Below are 23,087 nucleotides of genomic sequence, written 5' to 3'. Positions count from 1 at the left end.
AATACATCACTTATGAGGTGAGAGGGAAAAACATGACAGCAACAGACAGCATATAAAAAATATTGGGTCCTTAGAGAAATCAGAGCAGCATGCTCAGGATTAATAATGTAACCATTACTTTTTTATTGTATTGGAGACCAGTGTCAGGGCTGACCCAAAAAAGGACTTTGGTGCCTAAAGTTAAGATTTCAGCCAAATTTAATACCTACATCTAAAACTCAATTTTAAAACCACTATTCAACTGCTGCCTTACTCAGGCATCTAACATTGTATGTCTGTGCATGCTCAGGATTATCCTGATCTTGATACATCTAAGGATCTTTTCCCCTAGCTCATGCTAAAACCCGTCAGCGATTCAGAAAACAGTGGTTCCTAGGTTAAATCCCTGTATATCCCATAAGTGAATACACAGAGCACACAGCACATATGCCATCAGGATCATACTCCCTACAAAATAGAGTAGAAATCGTCCTTTGTTTTAAGGCTGTGGGTCTGGTTATGCTACTGTTTTTGTAATAGTCTTGAGTTTAGAGCAGTCAGGCAGAAGGTGTGAGGCCTAAATTCAGACCCAACCATTGCCAGAGGTGACGACTGAAATCTTCCTCCTGGCTGGGAAGTACTATAATGACTCTGTGTTGAGGCACCCTCTGTTCATCTCACTAAGGTAACCTCACAAAATAGAAAGAAATTCAAGAATCCCAGAGCAGAAAAGGAACAGCTACTGCTGCACCCTGATAGGACATACACTTGATATAAATAGGGATGGTATGTGACCATTTAATATAAAATATTTTTTAAATCTTGTGAGCAGGAACCAGGTGAGTATTTTAACTACAAAAAAGTTGAGACAACATTTTTTTCTGTGCTATGCATTGGCTCAAAAAAACCTTAAATACTTCCTTCAAAAGTGCTTTAGTGACAGGAGGGGAGGACGTGCCTTTCCTTAACTCTCTGTCTCTAACCATCTTGTCTTCCACCTGGAGTTCTCAGACCCCTCTGTGGAAAGGGAGAGTCTGAGTCTTCTTGGAGAGGTGAAGGAACTAAACTTGGGGTTCCCACTTCTCTGAGACTGCAGAAAAAAGGGATTCATTTAATTTCTCCCCAGCCATCTTTTACAAAGGCCACCCATCTTTGAAACGAAAATTATAGCCATGTCCAGAAATGGGTCCCAGTTGAAAATTAGTATTTTCTGTTCATTGGATTTCCATTGAGTAGAGTAATCTCAGACTTCTCTTTCCTTGTTGCATTGCTTTCCTGGGAACCTAACTCTTCTCACAAACTTCACAGTAAGGTCAGACATTTAACAAAGGGTTCTGGCCTCCACATTAGAGCCAAGTAGTACAAAACAACAGGTGTTGCACTGCATAACTTTAAGTGCTGAAGTCCTTTACTGGCATTGGCCCTTAACCTATTGAGGTCAATGAAATCACTCCAGATTAATATCTGTGTAAAGAAAATCAAAGTTTGATAGTGGCCAGCCAAGTCTAGATCATGACTATTTGCTTCAGCAGCGAATTATAACGACCGGATGTTCTTCCCACTTTCTTTTGAATCAAACAGCAAATGTATTTTGTTAGGTTCATTCTTGAAGCAACTTGCTAGGCTTGTTGAATAGTACCTTCCCACCGTTCTTCTTTATCATTGCTCCTCCAGCAGGTATCCCCATGGGAAAATTGTACTTCGACTAAATGTGTCAAGGGATGTGAGAGAACATGTCCAAAAATAAGAAACAGGTCACGGTTTTCTGGCTGTTTCGTGGATCTCATAAAAGGAAGTCAATACTCTCCATGAACAAGAAAATCATTCATCTGCTACCCATTTCAGTGTGCACTGCATGTATTAAAGACTTGAGTTGAATTAGCTGAAGTCACTGTTTGTACTATGGTTTATTGTTATACCTTCTGTTCAAATCTCTGCAATTGCCACTTACAATTTTATACTGTGAAAAGGAAAAAAAATACAGACCAGTGAAGCATAAAGGTAAGTAAAAAATCACCTAGGCGATGAATTGGTGAATATGGCTGGTTTTGTCCCATCTGAGTACTGACAGTACAAAGAAACAATAATCATTAAGTCACTCCGATCTGCCAAATGGGAACAAATATACTATGTATATTACATGTACTAATAGGATTATATGGCAGCTGCTGGTGGTATTTGTAATTAGAAATCTATATAGAATATAGATGTTTTAGAGAGACGGTGCCAATTCTAAAAGATTTGTGTGGGCTACAAGTGCTTGTAATAATTTTTTTTTAATTTGCTAATAACTTATGAACAACTGGTTTCAAACATTCTGTGAGCGTTTGTTCTTTTTTATGTTGTTGCTGCTTATACTATTAAAAATAGAGAATGTAAAGTTATTTTGATGTGAACTGAAAATGATTTTTCATAAAATTTGACATTTTTATCAGCTTTGGGTTTGCTTTCTACCTGTACAAATGTAATTTATTTTAGCATTGAAAAATACATTTGCTTGTTTCTCGATTGTCTACATCATGTTATAGTTGGTGTTTATGTAGAGTCAGGTACTTTTTGAACAGTATTAAAAAAATTCTGTGATATGACTGAAAACTGGATTTTTTTTTCTCTCAGATACTTACAGCTGTGTTTTCAGTGCATTTTTATGCAAACCAGGTGTGCCTATACACAAACTCTTAAATGATAATCTTTTTCTCTGTGTTTTAAAGGATTAACCTTACATTCATAAATAATAGTTACATACCATTCTAGCATAGTTTGATCTTTCTCTTTCAAAACAAACACAGTCTCATTGATGAGGCACATATGGATTTTTAGGTCCAGAGGAAACAGTATAATAATCTAGTCTCGAACAACAGAAAACAAAGCTGTTCAGCTGAGAATTCATATATCAAAGTGTTATTTTTATAGCTGGTATAAGAAACCACATTACTACTACCATTGCAGGTTCACATCTAATCTTGAACTGCAAAGAGAACATCTGAGAAAATTTTCTATATCCTTTAATAATTTGGTTTCTAGTGCTCCGCCATTGTCACCACTAGAAATCAATGCCTTACCTCAAGTCTGGCTACATTCCCTTTCCAGCCAATAGATTTTGTTTTACTTTCCCTGCTAAATGAAAAAAAAAACCAAAACAGACCCAGCAACACCACCACCACCCCGCAAAAAAACAACTTTCTTATTTAGAAATCCTCTCCACCCCATTCCAAAATCTGGTCTTATTTTGACTGGCATGAATCTGGAATGATTGCACTGCATGCTGTGAAGAGCAGAATGTGAACTGCAGCCCTCATAAAAAAGGCTATCATACACACTATTTTCTAAACACACCTCCAGAGAGACTGACTTGTTTGCTGTTGAAGAATTAAGAGGAATAATTTCCTAACACAGTGGTAGGTAAAGTGCCCATCTCCAGCTAAAAAGAATGCGAATTCACATCATGTCTTCGAACCCCCCAAAAGCCCACATCCCAAAGTAAATTCTCTCAGTGCAGAATTCTATGGCAGTTGTTTCAACAAAAGACACTACTTTGGGTGAAGAATGTTTTAGCAAAAGAAACAGTGCAATTACTTGCACTTTGGAGACAAGGATTTTAAAAACAATATGCAATAACCTGCTTCACTGCAGAATATTTTTTAAAGTGTTCTCTGGAACACTGGATCCAGGTTTTACTGTTTGCAAGAAAAATTAATTTATGCCATGCTCCATCACCACCTCTCCGCTGTGTTTTTCTGAGTTTCTATTATCATTACAGTATGATGACCTTCAGAAGCTAATAAATCCCATCCCAGATTTAATCACAATTCAGTGTTTACATAAAAGGAGTACAATTCCATTATATTCATTCAGAAATATCAGAGCACTTAGTGGTGAGAAAAACAAAAGCTTAATTTCTTGGAAAGTTTGGAGTCTAAATTTTCTGCCAGTCTGGAGTATGATCTTTCTTTCACGTTTGCTCCATAAATGCCATCTGGTACCAGAGAAGTCTTACTGTCAGTGCTGCTATGTTCCTACAAAAAAGGAAAAAAAAAGGAGGGGAAAAAAAAATCACTGTTTTCAGTGTAGGAGGTTATCTTCTTTAAAAAAGCCATTCTGTGATATTCACCCTATTCCAGCTGCTTAAGCCATGAAGCAGCAATAGGCAAAAAGTGTCCTTAAGGGAAGGAGAACATGATAAGAGTAGATAAGCAAGTTCAAGGCTCCCCTAGGCCCTACTTAGCTGAACTAATATGTGCACTGGGTGCTCCTTTCCTTCTCCCATCCTCCTTCTGTTCACAGCAGGGATGAACCTTGGGAACGAGGCTGGAATTTTAAGAACTGCAATCTGCCTTTGTGTCTGTTCAGGGGCTGTTTAATAACTTGTTTTCCTGTTGTAGAAGTTTAAGACCAAACCACAGTGGAGTGTATGAAGCCTGTGTTATGGCAAAGGAATTAGACTATATTTCTTTCACATACACGGAGACCTTTGCGATTATTTACATTTTTTTCAGGGAAATTCACCTTAAAACCACCATCTGCTTTTATTTCTTTGTCTGCCTGTATGTCAAATCTTACCATTTAGGGTTTTTTTTAGGCTAAAACAAAGCAACCAGCATGCTTGTTCACTATGATTTTGTAACAGGGATTCAAAACTTCCCTCTACATAACATACTACACTTAACTCCTTCCCAAAGATTGGTAAATTAAAAGCTTCACTGATAAGTGCTGCCTGGGGTTTCTCACATATGGTGTCTCACATATATATGTTCACATGTATATAAAAAGAGTGAAACTTCAGATTAGTGCTTGTTCGGTAAGGTAAAGAGTAAGCTCAAGTGTTTGCCACAAGATTAATGTGGTGTGTTACACGCATTATGGGCTGATGTTTGGCCCTAAGGAGAGCAATTTTCAGGATGTGGGTCTCCTCTGCTGGGCACCCTCTGCCTGAGCCACCCCTGAGGTCCTCCAGAGCTGCAATTATGAATGCACTCAAACATGGGTGTAAGCAACAAGGACGTTAGCTGAATCTCAACTTAAGAGTCACTTTAGACTCATATTTAACTAACTGTGTAGATACATCACTGATGAATCTGGAGAGGAAGATAGAAAGAGGACATGGACTCCTAAAAATCTCAGTCTGAGAGGACAAGATTGGCTTCTGAGGACAAGAAAACACTACAGGGTATTCACAAGCTAAGGCATCAATAACAAGCTTACAAATGAAAGGCCAGCAAGGCAAAATATGAACAGGAGGTGTCCTGCATCTATGTAGAAAGAATAAAAGTAACATATGGAATATTGAGATAAATTGACTAAGACAACTAAGGAAAAGGACACCAAAACCAAAAATTTGAGACTGTATTAGAAGTGCTTGCTGAAATATGACTAGAAGAGTAATCATGAGGCTATGAATTTAGGAAGCAACTAAAGAGGGCAGCACAACTAAGGTCCACCTCAAGGTAGACCAGTCAAAAGTGCTAAGTACCACATTGCCATGAAGCAGACTGTGGGTGGGAGAGCATTAAAGAGCAGAAGAGAAATCCTATAATGATCTTAAGGTCACTGGATTTCTGTGCCAGTGTCATACTGAAATCCTGCCACAAGCTATAAACGGAGAGGCCAATATATCTTTCCATATTAACTTGTCCCATTTCTCTTCTGAGTCTTTTTCTATGTTATTTTCTGACCAGAAAGATGCTGGACAGCGACATAATTGCCATAGAAAAATGCAGCATCAGGTTAGTGCAGCAAAGTTGAAAACATGAAGAGTTGCCACATTCTTCTCTGGGAAGATAAGGCTGGCAAGCTTTGCCCATATATGAATACCAAATGTCAGGAAGCGTTCAGCCAAACAGCAGGCTTCACCAAGCTCCATCTTAAAGCAATATAATAGAGTATCTTGGCTTGTGCCACTTACAGTTTATTCCAGCTGCCTTCCAAATAGCCCTGGGAGGCTTGGAATGATGGTTTCATTAGGTTACAAAATACCAGGCTTCTTGGTTGCACTGCTGCTCCAACAGCAAACAGCATCTGTTCAGGCTGGAGAAAAGCACGATAGCCCAGATATAACAAGACATGTATGTCTCCAGTGAATTAAAATGCCTAACCACGGATGAAAATCCCTAGTTGAACACAGCTACAGAGAAGTCACATCTTCTGCAGATACCCACAGATATAAAAGGGAGCTCATCGGGCAACGCCAGCTTGAATTCAGTCCAAAAGGTGCACATTTCTTGTACCATGCAGCTAAACTTTGCCTGCAGCCTTGTTAAAACAGGCTGAATGCCAAAAAAAAAAAAAGGAATCATATAGGATTGCATAAAAAAGGCCAATTCTGCTGTGATGGATTACATGAAAATATTGGAATTATCTTTTGCTCTATTATTCCTCAGTTATCTGCTGATGACAGACCATGTGATAGCGACTTTTTAATTCCTTCATTATTCTTTCAATACCCCAAGCAGACTACAAATTCACAACATGATAACCAACAGGGGATGATTGAACATCTCATACTGCATTGATAGCAGTTGTCTTCAGAATAGATTGGGAGATACAAGCAATGAGTCAACACTGGCTGAGAGGGAACATGCAGTCAGCTGAGCGAAGCAAAACACCACATATGTTTTACCAAACGAGGTGAAAACAAAAAGACTCAGATTACAGCAATATCAATCCTGAATAATTTCACTGAAAATACTGGTGATGAGTGTGAATGAGACTTATGCGTGTGTAAGAGATCGGAGTCTGAGCCTGTGTTCAGAGTCACTGGCAGTGTAATACTTGCTGTATTTGTTTTTTCTTAAAATATTTCCATAGCAGAGGTTTCCTAGAGAATGTGCAGCTTTTGTTAATTAGTATTGGTTTTCCCAGTTTCTAGATTTGATAATTTCCAATAATTTCTTGGCTTTCAATTTTCCTCAAAAAGTTGTCTATAGAAAACAGTGTACCTGAATTCCACTGAAAAACTCCTAAAACTTTTTAATTTTGTTATTTTAATCAATCCTTGGTAATTTTGTATTAATACTGCCAGCACTGGTTATTTTTTACTTAAACTAAAACCCAGAAATATAAATCCCAGCTCTAATTAAGCCAATGGGAATTCAGCCATAGAACTACTTAACCAGTGAGTAAGTCTGAAGTTCATCGTTAACCCTATTTGTGTCGGAGCTGATAACAGCCCATACGCATCAGCAGGGGCACTGTTCCTGGTAAGTAGCATTTGAAGTGGAATAATTTTCTGCACACTGCGTGTTTACAGAAATACAACTCCGGACTAAAGCTGGACTTCTTCCTGACTGATACCCTCTTTTATTCTGCACCAATTACCTTTGATACAAAGCTAGTTTTCCGGGACAGTAAGTTCACTAGGATAGTCAAAAGCTACATCATGCCAGTCAGTCTCAGTGCCACAAAATGTTCTCATTCATCTTAAATTTACTAGGAAGGACTAGATATAAAGTCATGTTCTCTGTTTTAGGACTTATTCAAACTTGAAACATGAAAAAAATCAGGGTGTAACACTAAGAGGTCAACACAATTGGATCAAAACTGAAAGGTTACACACATTCTCTGTGGTCAAAATCTTTCTGAATTTAACAAATATCAAGTCTTGTCTCTTTTTCTGTCCTACAAGAAAGAGGGGAAGAGCTCCAAACCAGTATTCAAACCCAGCCCCTAGGAGTTTTTGCTATAGATGCTGGGACATCAAACCCATTATCAGTCCAACAGCTAAATCTCATTCTCCTCAGTCACGACAATGGTTTCAACAGAGTTATCAGGCAGTGGAAGGGTATTCAGCTGGGTTAAACACATGCCATTAATTCCTAATACCCACTGGCTAGGTAATAAACATGTACTTGTTGTACATGTTATACGCTTTTTGCACTAGGGGGTTTGGTACATGACTGGTCAAGGTGGAATTTTATGCAGCCTTCAAAAACAATAAAGGCTGCTCTTTCTCATAGCACTTTGTGTTTCCTAAAGTTACCATTTATGCAAACGCTAGGACTGACTTATTTATGATTTTTTTAACACTTGACAGCAGTAAAAATATTCTAACTGTTCATCGCCTTTGTTTTCCTGTTTTTCTTTACAACTTCCTTTTAGAGCAGATCGGTACCTCTGATGCTGTATTCCTGCAGTGTGTCAGCTCACATTGCACAGCACCTGACAGGTGAAGCCTGTTACCTACAGAAGGAAGTACGCCTGGTTTTTTTCCTGCACCCACACATCAAAACAAAAGTCACAGAATAGGTCAAATGTAATTACAGTTTGTATGACATGGTTTCATTCTTCAAACATTTCTGTTTGTTACTTGTCAATTTAGACTTGACAGACAGTAATAAGGTTTCTGATATTCAAAGCCACCGTGATACTATCTGTAACAATTGAGTTTGGCATTTTTAATGACTAATTGTACTGTATTCCATCTGAACTACTTTTTGTGTCTCTCTACTTCTCATGCAAAAATATTTATTACAAAAAGTGGATGCCTTATGGCAAAGCGGTACAGATTTTTAAAGGAAGATTTACTTAATTGTTTTAGTATTATTTTAGTATTTTCATCTTACTAAAAATACGTCTCTGTCACAAAGATGGAAAGGATAATGGGGTTTAGTTCATTTCTTTGAGAGATCTCATCCTTATTAGCATCAACACACAGAGTTACTGAGTCAGTTGGCCATGGTCACCCAAATTCATGCATGTTGATGGCCTAATGCAGCTGTGTGGTAAAATGTACTCTTTCAAACATTCTTCCCTGAACTTTAAGCTATAGAATTTTTGCCTCACTTTTGCACAGGCTTAAAGCAGACACATTGTCTGTTACGCATCAGCCAAAATATGGTAACTCAGCAAGCTGAGTGGTACATGACAATCCCCCCAAAAACCAAAACAACCAAATCCCCTTCTCCCTAGTATGGCCTTGAATCAAACGAAATTGTCTGTCTTTAAATATTCAACATTATGGAGAGTCAAAACATAAGTTGACAAAGAGGAACCAAGCTCCAAATTAATGAGTCTGCTGAAAGAAAGAGAGTTTTGGTCCACTGTAAAAGAGGGATATACACAGGGGTAACGTGAATGAAATGCAGTGTGTTAACTTCTGCCTTTCTAATTCCATTAGCTGTGTTTCCACCTTCAAAAATTATAATAAAACTATTTTTGCACTGCTAACTATAGTCAGCACGGCAAAATCCTATTGAAGACAAGGTAGTGATAGCTTTTTGTGTAGTGCAGCAAACCTGAGGTCAGTCCATGGTGGATAATTTAAGGCTGACCCTGAACACATCCTGTGAACCACCCCTCCTACCTGGTACTCAGTGGGATTTAGCTAATTATCTCTGACTTGTAAAAAGACAAAGTCTTGTTCTGTTACAGGAAGAATTTAATGGTCAGCTTAAAAGGTCTGAAACCCCCTCATCCATCCTACGTCCTCAGCACAGCTTCATTCAGCCTAGGTTCTGCAGGCAAGTACTCTGATCCAGTGCAATAAATCTTACAGCTAGAACCTTACCTTTTCCGCTTCTACACTTCCCATCTCAACTGCCACGTGCTTAAAGTGTTTGCAAAAAAGCCTGCGAGGAAAAAATACCTTCACAAAGCACTTCCTGAGGGTTTTATTTCCAAATAAAGTTATTTAAGCACTCTTTTTCTTCTATCTAGCACAGCCCTACTTCCTAATGTCAGAAATCCCTTTGGTGGAATAAGAATGGTGCTGGCTGTCAGCTCTGTGGGTTTTACTGTCTTGTCACATCAGAGATAATCCTATTATTTCTTCCTTGAACTCACTTCATAAGGATGAAGAAAATGAAAAGGTATAAACCAAGAGATAGAAAAATGAAATAAAACCCACAATACATTACGAAGTAGAGAAAGTTGTAAATACCAGGAAATTTTCAGGTGATAGACTTCATTCCAACCTGCTCGATTCCTTTTTACACCTTATTACTTGGCTCAGATTATCCTTAGCTTCAGCAACACCTCTCTGTCTTTGAATCAAACCTCTAATGAGACATCATAGTGTAAGCGATTTCCCCAAAATCCTCTACAAAGTCTATGCAGAAAAAAGAATTTATTTCATCCCAAATTCTAGACAACACCCTTAATGTATCTTTTCTTCTTTCACCCCAATAAATCAACAACCCTTTAGCTCTTCTTGGTTGCTTGGAGGCAGCTAAAAATTATCACTGAACACTCCACTAAAGGAGCTGGGTTTTCCCAATATGCATTTCTAGAGCTGGTCATTTAAATTTGGCAAACGAATACAGCTGAAGGCCTCCCAAAAAGGCTGTCTCATGATCAGCAGCTGTTACCTCCCCCTTTCATCTTCTTTAACCCACTCCTTTCCACAAATATTTGTTACGCTAGTTTTTCTTTTGTGCTCTGGAAATATTATTTTTATGGAGAGGATTTTTTTGCACATGTACTGGAAATGCTGCTATGACCCTTTCACAATTGAATAAATACTCTTGTCTTAATGTAAACATAAACATGGATAATTGCATCCTGATAGATGTACTGTTTATCCATAACATTCATTTATTTACTCTTATTTTGTCTCACATAAATGGTCCACAAAGTGCGGAAATCAAATTTTTAAAACCTTTGTACATTGGCCTTCATTTGTATCGTGCTCAAAATTATTCACCTCAGAAGACATCTGCTTAAAGTCACTAATAAGTATCAGTTGTTTTTCAGAGTGATCTAGAAGTACTCCTGCATAACATCATGTTTGCCGCTTCTTTTCTTTTTTTTTTCGCAGCATCTGTGAAGTTATTATTGGCAGACACAGACTGCTTTATGAACTGGTGCCCCTTTTCAAATTGCATCAGCCATACTGAGTTAATGGACCATGTTTCAGCAGAGTGGGTGGGTGGCAAACCACACAGAGCTACTTAGTATTCAAGGAGACCTTTTTTTTCTTCTTGTCTAAAACCGTTACTTAAGCCTCTGCAGTTATCAAGCAGCAAGTGCCACTCGAACTTGTTTAGCGTACCCCTCTGGTAGCAGGGAATAACTCTGCAGTACGGCCAGTGTAACAAAAGGAGATTATTCCACTGTTCTCCAAACAGCTGACAGTGCAACAGAATGGGGCAAAGAAATGAAATAAAATAACATAAAAGAAATAATAAAAAATGAAAAAATAAATGCTGAGAAGAAAACATTTTACACTGGAGAAATACAGGATGCAATGCTGTTTTGTTGATATTCTTTGTTCTCATGCATGACAGTTATCAGGGAGATACTGGACTGAGTTTGTAACTAGAGCAACTGGCACAACGTACCACTGAATTCACCAGAGCTGTATTGATTTACACCAGCTGGGTAATGGAAGAGGAAGTGAGCTCAATATTTGTAACAATCCCACTGAAAGGCAGATTCGCTTTCATTTCTTTTAAGCCAGCTTGGCCAGCTTGGCCAAAAAGACTGTAAAACCTAAACAGAAAAGTCAGGAGGAGAAACAGAAAGCTCACAGCAGGGAAGTAATATGTCCGCTATCATGAAGCAGGGCTGCATTTAGCACTACAGCTCCATGCTGCTCACAGCATTAAGGTGCTGCTGCGTCTGAGAAAGCTTTAAACCACCCCACCTGAGGACTGGTAGCAGTTCACCAGAGGTACCACAGGATCTTCCTGTGACCTTAGCAAACACTTAAACATCAGCTCATGTCATGTTTTCCATTGCCACAGTTCATCTGGTATTGATAACTACATCGGGTGGTCTGGGACTAGGGCAGATGTGTCTGCCCCTCGCTGCAGATACGGTGGTGATGGTACCAAGAACTACAGGCACACAGATCAGGAGCTCAGCTCTTTAAAATACAGTGGGCTCTATTCCCCCTTGGCAGCAACAAATAATGATGTCTGAGTAGCTTTTAAAATCGATTTGTGAACACTTTTGAAATTTCCTGCCTCTCCTGCATCCACATGGGTTCATCTGAAGGAGATTCTCCCTCACTTAACAAAACAAGATGCCTGAACACCACTACTGAGCTCTCCTAATCACAACAGCAAATGCTATGTCAGGAAACAGACTGTTCTCTAACATGCTGCATTTTCAGTTTTAAACACAATAATCCAAAAGAATTTGCACAATATGAGCAATCCAAAATTTTTCAGTTGAAGATTTCTCCATGGCAGTGCTTTTCCCTGGAACAACACAAATGCTTAAATTCATCCATGACAATGTGTTATCTCACATCTTACTGCCTCCATCTGCTGTTTGCACGTGTACTATCACTTCAAAGCCTGGAAAAAGCAATTGTGTTTTGACAAATAACATCGGTAGATCCCAGACCTACAATAATAATGGCTATTAAAATTAACAGAGAAATTGAAGGAGCTCCATTTAACTGCCTTTGCATTTTTCAGAATATACAATATACAATATACACACCCCATCACAGTTCCTGTCGCTTCAGATACAAAAATACTGTTTCTTTCAGCTTTGGAGAACACCCTGTAATCTGTGAACCAAGCAGAACACACTGGCTTACATACTTATTTTATTTAGATGCTGGAAACCAAGTGGTGACCTGCCAGGAAATTTCCTGTAAGTTAGCGTTCAAATATTGTACCTATTGATTATGATAAAATATTTACTTACAATAGTTTTTTTCTGCAACTGTCGTGTATATTGTACGAAATTCAACTGGTTTTGATAAACAATGGACACTAGTTGAGGCTCAAGCCATCCTGAAGGCTCAATTCTTGCACCTCTATTCTGGTTCCTTGAACCTTCCATCTGAGAAGTCTTTCCTTGTGTCATGACACTAATACTTCTGTATAGCAGATAGAGTTGGTTTTGTCCGTTAAGAAAGAAAACATTTGTAGCAGATTTCTGGTTCTGGATTTTTTTTTTCATACCATTAAACAGAATGCAATTCGTCATTTCAGCTACTAGGCAACTAACAATTTTCACAACAGTCATCAAAATTATTCACAGAGAGGAGAAAATCTAGTGAAGAGAGATATCAGATGTCTGTTGCTTATTTAATGCCTTTCTTGCAAATGAGGAAATATAAAGCAATTGAAAAACAAACTGAAAATTCGTCATCCTCCATTGTATAGTATACGCTGTCTTAAAGTAATTCATAGGTGTTAGGAGAGTCAGGAATGTAGCTGCTTGAGGATTTAAATTGAAGGGGGAAAGGAAGCATGTTCTCCTGGGTTAAATATGCTTCACTGAGACTATAAATCAAACCTAATCAACAGTAAGAAACACTAGTGACAGGTTCTTGGGAGCCACAGAAGAGTAGTGAAAAAAGACAGTTTGGAAAGCACTCCAACCTGATGCTTTAGAGGTGAGATTTTAATGATCATTGGGTTTTGGAGACTCTTATTTGTTGAAGGTTACACAAAAGCACCTGGCTTTGGTAGGACCAGCTAAACAAACACTGGTCTATCACATAGATCACTAACTTCATAAAATTCATTCTAATGACAAAAGCAACTGTAAGAGACATGATGAATCCTCTAAACAAAAATACCAGCTTCAGGGAAACACTAAATCTTAAAACTTCTTCTTGTCTTCATTTCCAAATAAGGGATGATCACGTATCTACCTCCCTTAGAAGGCATTAGAAAGACATTTGGAAAACACTGAAGGTGAAAGCACTTACATAAGCACTTACATACATCTCTACCAAGAAGAAAGACAGCTTTTACATATGTCACATTATATACATAAAGAACAACATGCTTGAGAATACAATTGTGTAATGGCTATTATTTTATTATTCTGTCACTGTTATAGGCAACCTCACACAGAATACAACATTTTAAGATTATCTGAATGTGCACTCCAACTTTCTGCTTGTTACAGATGACATCATTTTTTTCCAGATTTTCTTATATTGAGACCGGAAACTTATTTGAAGAAAATTTATCTTCATTGTCGAAACAACTCACCCAATTATCAGAACTTCAGCTCTGGTGAAGTAATCAATAGTCTTCAAAACATGTTACTTCTGCAGAATGTGAAATATGTGTTTGCCTTGAAAAATTACAGGCAGTTATCACAAATTCTTAACAATGAGGAATAAGATCCTCTCTCATTCTGCAGCTGAGACTTATTGTGTCCTAGTCCTCTCCTGGGAAAGTCAAAACACCTTGTAATCCCTGGCTCTATCATACTCCATAGAAAGAATGGGTCTTAGAATATGTTAGTCTGGTTTAATTGATCTTTATTTATTTGAGCTGGAAATTTAAACAAGGAAAGCAAAACAAAACTACAATGACTGGGATTTATATACAGTTGCTAACTCATTGTGGAACTGACAATAGCTCTGCCTGATGCTTCACCTGACTCTCCAATTAGTAAAAATGATCTATGATTGTTGCGGGGTAATTCTGAGCAAGTCCCTTCAGTCCTCTATATCTCAGTGCACAACTCTGCATGGAGATGGATCATACTTCAGAAGTGTCTATTTCTTTCCCACAGAAAGAACCTAGACAATTCATTTACAGAGGATCAGCTTTTGGATTGGCAAAGTTAAGTGAGTCCTTCAATTAAACCCCATATTTTGAGGTTTACTGTTGAAAAGTCAAGTGATAAAAGCTTGATAACATTACTGAACCTTTAAAAAAATGACAAGGGTATGTAATAGCCAGTGACCTTGATCCCAAGATTGTCTTACCGGCTGCTTTGTTTAATCCAAAATGAGATTTATTTTCAGCACATGCTATATAAAGCCACAACAGCTATACTTTTTACTGATTCCTGCTGGAAACAAGAAAAAAAATCCAGATTTATTGAAATGCGGGAAAAATGTGAGGTGGATAGCAATAAATCCAAGGATGTTCTTATTCATACCTCTGTCATCTCTTTTCTTACATCAGTATGAAGTGGTAAATTATTATGATAGTGTTGTGTGAGCTGGTTCTCCAGTGCTACTCAAAGAAACAAGATGGCCCAAAGACGTACCAATGGCACTGATAATATAATATTTACTGCTAGAGATTCTCTTCATGTTCAGCCCAAGCTGGTGACCAGAAGGTCCTTTCACTAGGAGACCTTGGTAAAACAGTTCCAAGTATTTCTCTAATGATTTTTCACAAAATCCTCCCGTGGGATGCCACCAGACTATACGAATCCAGAGGGTGAGAGATGGGTTTGGAAGCTTAGATAACTGGGGTTTAGTCCTCGCTGATTTTGTGTACAAAAGTGAGCAAGACTCACAAAGCCTGACTCTCCAAAAGTGACAACTGCACTTGGTTCGCTCTATGCTCTGAGTATTCTCTGGCTTCCCTTGGAGCCCTACCAAAACCCCATGCCATGGAGCCAGGCATCTTGTTCCTGTGAGGGGGTTGTTCACCTCCTGCTACGCACAGTCAGAATCTTAAACTGCAGTCAACTCCTGCACTTAAGTATTTCCAGAAAAGCAAAAGCATTATGCTCATTGCTTGGTCTTGCATTTACCTTAAAATGCTTTCATTTTTTGCTTCTGCTTCTGTTTGTTTATTTGTGTTGCAGAAAAAGACAATTTCCAAACTTATTAAGAGAACCACTACGAAAATGTCCAGCCCAAAAGGCACTTTTGGTGCCGGTGGTACCAACAGCAGTTCTGCTGAAGTTTCTTTTGCCTTCTCTCCTTCTTTTCTGTTTAAAATGTGTATCCAGTCAAACTTAGAAATATCCAATAGTTAAAATACTAGAGTCAGCTGACAGTAAGTTATACAGATAGATGCTAGCATGAAAAGATACATCCTTTCACAGAAGAAAACACTCTTCTGGAAAAAAATTCTGTTACAGACTACTATTACAGACATGAGGATTCTTCTCTCCTGATTTAGACTCTATTTCCCATTCTAAAAATATGTAATAATGAAAGTATAAAATGAAAAAAGATAAGAAATTGAAGACAGATGAAACAAAGGTTGTAAGTTCAGAACCTCATTGTGTAACAACCAAAGGAAAATGTGACCTTATACCTGAGTCTGTAGGTGTGAGGATGCTGAGAGTGTAGTCTTCATCAAACATCAAATCAAATAACTAACAGGTAGTTCTCTTAATACAGTGAAGATACACAGTGTAGGCACAGCATTCACATGATTTGGTATTGGTGGACCTTCTGCAGGGTGCTCTATTTCAGACTTGATGAAAGTGGAGAATCTTTCTTTTTTATTGTCACTCTCCCTGTGTCTGAAATAGCGTGGCTTCTCTTTTCTCATGGCTGAATGTTGATGGAAATCCTCAGAGACCTGGAGCAAGAATGCGTCTGTAGAATAGTAACTTGCTCTGGTTCTCTCCTCCAGGATTCCCTCTGAATCTCCAAATGGCTGCTGTGAAGCCACAGACGAACTAGCAAGTAACATAGGTTATCCCTGCAAGGGAGCTAGTGTAGATCCAGTCAGGTGCAAGCCGAGACAGATTTCATTGTGAGCTTTCTTTCACTTAAAGGGTTTAAAGGCCTTGTACACTGCAAAAGTAGACATACTTGCTTACTCCTTACATCCTTCTTCTCTGTCTAGGGAGATGCTCTGGAGAACTTCATGGTGTTTTTCTAGTCTTTCTCTGTGCCTTCCCACCACCCCCCAAGATCTTCTCTTCCTGTGGAAAAGGGTGAGAGTTTGACTAAAACATATTCTGCAAACTAGCATGTTGTTCCAAGTAATCACTTATATATGTAATCAATGCCTAAATAAACTCTATAGCAATTACCACTTCTTGAACTTAGAGTGAATCAGAGGTTCTGACCTTCTCTCAGAAAATTTTTGAAGTCACTGCACTGTGCCAACAGATGGTTTCATTACCAGAATGATGGGCATCTCAAAAAAGAGTAACACAAAAAAAGTACAGTGGACATAGCTGATGAGTTCAAATTTATCATCAGCAATATCTGCAACACTGCATATATGATATGCTGGATAATGTCATGATACTGTATTTGCAAAATTAACATGATGTTTATAAAGAGAACTGTTTACAGAAACTGAGGATTACTTTTGAGCCATGTATAAACTTTCTAGTGCTTCCTCCAGATTGTTCCTTGTTCCTGTTTCCTGCTTTACAAATATTATAGAGATTATTCCCTTTTGTCTTCTGATGGTTTGGTTGATTTGTTAGTAGTGCAAGCACTAGCTGAATTGTTAAGGCCAAGGGTCACTAAGACATATTCTACCAAAGAGACATGCCTTAACTGATTCCTAATGCTTGTTAAGATTCAGAGCCCTTCAATTAAACTGTTAATCTTGCTTATGTGCCCGTTTCCTTTCAACACACCTATTGTAGTCTTGCCAAACGCCTGGACTTCTTCTACCTCTTGGTCAATATTCTGTTTGTTTGAGAAAATTTAAAATTATTTTCAGGCAGAAATAAGTATCTTCAATGTTGTCTCTACTGTTGCCTTATTTGCTTCTGCTTCATCTGCTGTGCATCCCACAGTATTTGAATGGATGCTCACATTTTGTGTGCACAGGGGCTCCAGTTCTCATTGGCAGCAATAGACAGTCCATCATGTGAAGCAGACAACCACAGAACTATTCTCTGTGTTTTCTAATCGAAAAGATGAGTCAACACGGTATCTTCAATCCTATCTGCATTGCCATTGCCATCAGTCACTTTACCATCAATGCCATTTTCATGTTGCATTGTGAGTACACAGAACAGGACATCTTGTGCTCATGTTCCCATGTGGCGTTGAACTGTTTGAATTTAGTCGCAGGTTCTGTGACTCACTGCTTCATTAGGATGGCTGGGATATGCTTGTCCTTGCTGTGCATGCCTTCAGTTTCCTGGTGCCAGCTACAACCCACAGCAACATGTCATTTCTTATCTCATGGTAAAAATACTACCAGTAAAAATCCCAGCACTTGGGTTTTTCTCTAGGTGAGGGTGTTCTTTGGTTTACACTGACTACCTCCCCAATGATGATGAGATCCAAAGACCTTCTCATTCAGCTATTCTTGTTCAAAGATTTTCAGAGGAGTAGTAAACTTATGTCACTCAATATACCATATGACTTTTATCCTGGGTAAATCTAGTGGAACTTCTTTAGTCCACTCATGATAAGCACTGGCTTCTTTCATATGTTATGTTAAATGGCTTTCAACCAGTGCAGCTAACCCGGCCAATGTTATGCTGCTATCGTGCTCAGTGCTAAATTCAATAAGTGCTTTAACGTGACCACTTTGCAACCTTCTGTCTTCCCTCCAAGTTAAAGGAATTGTGCACGTGAGTGAGCTCAAGAACAGTTTGTGGAGTTTTAACTTTTGTGTCACCTTTGAATTTCCTCCTTGAAGCACGTGTTCTATTAAAATTTTGACCAAGTTCACCATGACTTGTCTCCCTCTTCTCTCACACCTAGATTTCAGATATACTGACAGTTGACTGAGTAAGGAGTTTTGCTGAAGGTGAGTTTTGCACTTGATGGTCCTCCTCCATTTCAGCTCCTATGAACTCCAAGGAACAATGTTTATTGATTGGGTCCTTTGTTTCTTTTACTAACAGCTTCAGACTTCTTGTATTGCATATGCCCTTTACTTGGCCACATTTTCTCCAGTCTAAAATCACCTTCTATCATTTTTGTGGGTTGATATTATGGCTTGCTGCACCATCCATCAGGAAACAAATTTCTCTTTAATGTAAAAACAGATCATAAAAGGCAGCATCCTTCTTCTTCAGTGCAGGGAGAACCTTGGGATCTCCCAGGTTTGCTGGAGGTGGTCTCCTTGTTCTGGTTAGTGCAGAAAGCAAGTCTTGTTTGTTCATTCATACGTTCTTTCTTTCTTTCTTAGAATGGGACATGAATTGATTCTTTTCAAACCCAATTTGCTTCACTGGCCATGGTTCAGGCATTTTTACTTCTGCTTTCCTGTTGATTTCTATGATGTATAAACTGGATTGTGCTATTTATCTTCCTGATGCTCTTGTCTTTGTCCAGAAAAGATTCTTTTTTGTAGTCCTGTGAACTTGTTCTGAGCTAGTGACATTTACTATCTTCACTCTTTCAGTGGACAAATTCTTCTGTCCTTGATAGGAGGTGAGATCTCTCTGGAGCTATATCTGTTTCTCTCAAGAGCGTGTTCTAAAACCAGGAACCACCTGCTTTGCATATGATGCTGCATTTAATAAGGCTGTGCAATGCCTTCTTACCATAACACGGATGCAAATGTTCTTCACTCTGGTATGTATTCTCTCTTCTGCTGCTTGCTTTTGGCTTTAAAAAAAATTTCTCTCTAAAACCTCATTGCGCAGGGTTGCAACATTCATCAGTCACCTTTTTTGGCTCTTCCAGCATGTTATGCATTATTCTTGACAGCAAGGTGAAGACACTGCTCATTCAATTCTTGACACTCCTCATTCTTCTTCTCTAATGAAACAAAAAATTCTAACTTCTCTAACTTAGGGGTTTTTTTCATTAAGACACAGATTCAGTTCTTGGTTTTTTGGGTTTTTTTTGTTTTCACCTTTGTGCTGCAAATCCAGCATCTTTAGAAAGCTGAGTCCCATTATGCCATTTTCTTAATCCATTTCCTGTTGTTCCCTTTTGCCATTAGATCGTATTTTCTTTTGGGGTTATTTTCATTATCAGGTTCCAGATACATAGGTACATGCATAAATACTAACACGTGGACTCCAAGCACGTACACTAAAATTGAATCTTTAGCCAGATATCTATTTATGTAGACAGCCGGTTTCAGCCAATGTTCCAGCCATGCCCGTGCCGATTACTCGCCTGGTGTTCGCTCTAGCGTGTATTTGCCATTTTAAATGCTTCTTTATAAATTCTGTAGAGATCAGAGCACCTTGCCTCTTCCACCATGAGTCCTTCACACAGCTTCTGTTTGTATCAGAATTTGTGATGAACTATTGATCAAATCTTCATCATAGCATAAATATTTCTCATTTGAGAACAAAGCAGGATTAGAACCTAACTCTTCAGAAATATTCTTATTTAACTCAGTCAGGACCTGAATCTGAATGTGCCATAAGGTACTGCCATCTGCCCAATTATCTCATCCTAGGAATTTATGAAGATATCAGTTGCAAATAAAAATTAACAAGTTTTAGGAATACTCTAGAAATCTGAATTCAAGTAAAAACTGCCAGCAAGCCAGGCAGAATATTCTTTTCTACTGAGTTGCAGCATTTTATGGTTGCTAAAATAGTAATTATAAAAAGAAAAGATCATGTGTTTTCATCTTTTATTGAGTTTAACATTTAAATAACTCATTCTTTTGAAGTGAATACATCTTTAAGGATACAGCAGATGTAACAACACGTAACTTATTCCCAGCACAGCTGAAAAACGATAAGAACTTTGGTTGCATAGGGGCAGTAACAGCTTGGACTGCTCGTGGCACAGCCATCTGACACTCTACTTCCTATGGACTGGCTGTTGAACAAGACAGCTAAAAGCTTAGTAGAGTCATGTCAGGAAAAATAATTTTTAAAATAGCTGGCTAATAAATGCAACCAAACTCTATTTCTTGGGTTTAATTAAGTCCTGGTTTTGTCTAGGATAGAGTTATTTTTCTTCCTAGTAGCTGTTATAGTGTTGAGGTTTGGATTTAGCATGAGAATAATGTGATATCAGACTGTAGTTTTAGTTGTCGCTGAGCAGTGTTTATACGAAGTCAAGGACTCTTCAGCTTCCCATAGTTTGCCAGCGAGGAGGTGCACAAGAAGCTGGGAGGGGACACAGCCAGGACAGCTGACCCGAACTGGCCAAAGGGATATCCCATACCATATGACATCATGCTCAGACTATAACCTCTGGGGAGTTGCCCAGGGGGGCAGTGATTGCTGTTTGGGGATGGGCTGGGCATCGGTCAGTGGGTGGTGAGCAGTTGCATCACTTGTTTTTCCTGAGTTTTATTTTTCTCTCTTTTTGTTATGTTCCTTTTAATTACTTTTTTTATTGTTATTATTGTTTTTGTTGTTGTTATTTTGTTTTAATTATTAAACTGTTCTTATCTCAACCTGTAAGTGTTCTCACTTTTACTCTTCTGATTCTCTCCCCCATCCCACTGGGGCAGGGGGAGTGAATGAGCAGCTGTGTCATACTCATTTGCTGGCTGGGGTTAAACCACAACAAATATAGATTACTACACAGGTCAATGCTGATGGCAATAATTTCACAGCAAAAATTTTTAAGGTAAACTATTAAATAAGAAAATTAAGTTCATGTGGAAGTTGCGATCTAGACAGCAGCAAAGTAATCTCAGCCCTCAGGAGTGACTCAGGTGACTGCCTCACTGTTTGGACCGTCTAAAACTATTATGGTTACCAGTAACTCAGACAGAGTATTTCACACTCAGATCATGAGGCACTCACTTGGCAGGAGATAGTGAAAGGTATTGATAAAAAATTACAAAAGGTACTGTGGTGCCAACAATGCCTTGAGGTTTATATCAAAAGAGACAGTAAACCTGAGGTAAACATAATTGTTTACAAGGATCCATATAAAAACAGAACAGGATGTGTATGAAATGTCTCAGCATAAATGTGAAAAATGCAAAATTGATGTTTGGCCCATGGCATAGAGGAACCTAGTAGGTATGTGCTCTCAAAAATAAGCATGAATCAAGCGTCCTTTTCAGACAATCAAACTGCAAAAAAATATTTTTAAATATCTATGGATTGAAGATCCTTCAATTACTTAAAGTTAAGACAATGCAACTAGTAATTGTAATACCAGAGTCGGAAATCGCTCCTGCTACAAGGGGAGTGTGCTGTGTATACTGCTATCCATATAACACTCTTGTGAAAAGTATCTGTTGCAGGACAGTTAAAGTCTGATATACTGGAAAAACGATTCATTAGTTGTTTTTATATAGAAGACAGATTTCTGCAGTAGATAGAAATACATTAGGTATTATAGCTTCTTTCATCTTTATGTATGAATGTATTCCAGTCTTGGCTATTCTAGAGTAATATATTCCAGATCTGGCACACCCTTACTGTAATGCAGAAATTTTCTATAATGCTGACCTATTATAACAGACACTAGATGCAATCTCATGCATTTATGTAACATTTAAATTGATTTATTCAAAATGCTAAAAACCTTTCTTTAGTTTCTCTGAATAATGAAATATTAAATGTTATATTGACAAAAACTTATAGACTTTTTTGTGCTAATGTATTCCACTCCCAGTTTGCAGGGTGAGAACATTTTCATAGTATTTCTTTGCAGATTAATTGATCTAACTGCAGTGAGGGCTCTTATCATTCCTCTGCCAGAGCTGAATTTTACTGCTAATCATGCTGCAATCGGTGCAATTGTGCTGCCCTATGAATAGCGTAGGAGAAGATCATGTCTGTGATGAGGTGGCCTGAATTTAGTAAGACTGCTGAGATGGAGGAGAAAAGGGGCAGCATTAAGCAGTAAAATTAGTAGATAAGGATCCAAACATATAGAGAGCATCTCTGTTGAGGAAGGCTGTCTGACATCTCTCTGTCAACAAAGGCATCGCTAGGGTGCCACTTACACTTTCATTGGCAGCATCCCTGCTGTAGATGCCATTAGTCAGCCCTGCAAGGAGACATTTTGCTACTGTTACTTTGCACCCATGCACTGCAGAGGGGTGGGCAAAGGTATAAATGGAGAGATTATTCCCCATATTGTCAGTCATGGATTAAAACAGTTCCTTTATAGGATCAGAAGTCCATGCCAGTGGTTGGGATCAAGTCTCCACAGACTGATACTTCATCCCTTTCTCCCTGTTTGCCCTGGCTATGGGGACAGCATGGTGATATTCTACAACAGTAAAGCATTAAGATGTAGGCATGATTAAAGCATTTTTCATGTAAAGGAGAGGATAATTTCAGTTATCTGTTAAAAGCTACAGGTGTCATTTCATTTGGACTCCATAGATAGTCAATGTAAAGAAATAACAACTTCCAAGAGGGAATTCATCCTCCCACCTTAGACATTTACATCAGGACAGGAAGAGCTGTTGTGCAGAGATGTATCGTGCTCTATCTTTCCATGTAGCAGGGAAAATATATTACTAGCATAGACTAAAGGCTCATCTTTAGACACCTACAGTTAGGTGAGCAGCATTACTTTTACTGTCAGTTTTCAGTGGGAGGTAATGTGGCCTTTCTCAAAATCAAATTTCCTTCTGACAGTAGCATCTATGGGAATGGAACTGAGAATGTATAAATCTAAC

Source organism: Phalacrocorax aristotelis, chromosome 1 (genome assembly GCF_949628215.1).
Source record: "Phalacrocorax aristotelis chromosome 1, bGulAri2.1, whole genome shotgun sequence".
NCBI lineage: Eukaryota > Metazoa > Chordata > Aves > Suliformes > Phalacrocoracidae > Phalacrocorax > Phalacrocorax aristotelis.
Note: the sequence above shows the minus strand (reverse complement) of the source record.